At 45.1% G+C, this 1,621-nt stretch overlaps 1 protein-coding gene across 1 annotated transcript in view; it reads left to right on the top strand.

Annotated features, from left to right (window-relative positions):
- Positions 1–376: 376 nt before the first annotated feature.
- USP54 (ubiquitin specific peptidase 54) overlaps positions 377–1,621 on the top strand; it is a 224,399-nt gene continuing 223,154 nt past the window's right edge. Inside the window, exon 1 of the mRNA XM_053692010.1 lies at positions 377–1,036. The gene's annotated coding sequence lies outside the window, so the exon portion shown is untranslated. The remainder of the gene's footprint in view (positions 1,037–1,621) is intronic.

A 1,621-nucleotide genomic window follows, 5' to 3' on the forward strand; every position in this document is an offset into this window, starting at 1 on the left:
ACAGATGAGACTGGGACTGAGCCTTGCAGTACTCTTTATGCATGTAAGCATGGACCAATACAGATGAGACTGGGACTGAGCCTTGCAGTACTCTTTACGCATGTAAGCATGGACCAATACAGATGAGACTGGGACTGAGCCTTGCAGTACTCTTTTTGCATGTAAGCATGGACCAATACAGATGGGACTGAGCCTTGCAGTACTCTTTACGCATGTAAGCATGGACCAATACAGATGAGACTGGGACTGAGCCTTGCAGTACTCTTTACGCATGTAAGCATGGACCAATACAGATGAGACTGGGACTGAGCCTTGCAGTACTCTTTTTGCATGTAAGCATGGACCAATACAGATGGGACTGAGCCTTGCAGTACTCTTTACGCATGTAAGCATGGACCAATACAGATGAGACTGGGACTGAGACTTGCAGTACTCTTTTTGCATGTAAGCATGGACCAATACAGATGGGACTGAGCCTTGCAGCACTCTTTATACATGTAAGCATGGACCAATACAGATGAGACTGCGACTGAGCCTTGCAGTACTCTTTATGCATATAAGCATGGACCAATACAGATGAGACTGGGACTGAACCTTGCAGTACTCTTTGGCAGCTAAAGAGTTAACTTTGTATGTAATTAAAAAGGATATTTATGAGCTGTTTCACTGGAGTAGAATGTAGCTGTGTTTCCTATGTCTGTGCACTGAGCCTGCGTTGTGCTGCCTGCATCCCTGACCTGCATTTGCATCAGCCTGCCCCCTGCACACTGTGTTGTAGCTTCCCAAGCACACACACACGCAAGCTCCAGTCCAGCAAGCTATCACTTTAAGAAAAACAATGACCTGTGTGTGGGAGGAGGGGCTGCATCCTGAGAATCAGGTGCATGTCTGAAGCGATGATGTCATCCCTATAAGCAGACCTGCCTTGGAGGGAAGAGGGAACGAACATACAGATGCTGGAACCAGTGCTTTGCCTAAGTGCAGGATTGCTGATGAGAGAATGAGCAGGACATGGCTCGGACTACATGCATTTGGTGTGAGTATGAGCACAGCCTGCTGCTAGGGAGAGCTGTAGTGCTGCTGCATTGCTGCTGCTGCTGCTGCAAATACACACAGCTGAAGGTGACACATTGCTTGTTTGTATAACTTACCAACTGCAGGCAGCAGCTGATGTGCTGGGGTCCGCAACACCCAGCTCCCTGCTTCTTGTAGTTAACTCCTTGCTTACTAGATAGGACTGCAGCTTATCTCAGTTCTCTGGCAACTAAGAGGTTAAGCCTGTCACTGTCACCATGGTCAGAAATGAATTGCAGCATCATGACCTGATATTCTCCATCTTTGAATGAGCTATTTTGGGATATAGCTAGAGATAATCTATTTTGAGTGAGTAGTTACATTGATATATGGTAATAAGCAATGTCAGGAGTCTGTGCATTAAAATATTCTCTCTAAGCCAATTACCATTTAATAAAATATTCAAGTTGTGCAGTGAGAGATGTATTTATTGCCTTCAGTGTACATTGCTAGCTGTTCATTTTGCAGTTCAGGATCTGTTTAGCACATCTTCAGTTTTAGGCCCAAAACCTTTATACTGAGCGAAGAACTTGCATATACTATTCTT

Source organism: Bombina bombina, chromosome 9 (genome assembly GCF_027579735.1).
Source record: "Bombina bombina isolate aBomBom1 chromosome 9, aBomBom1.pri, whole genome shotgun sequence".
Classification (NCBI taxonomy): Eukaryota; Metazoa; Chordata; class Amphibia; order Anura; family Bombinatoridae; genus Bombina; species Bombina bombina.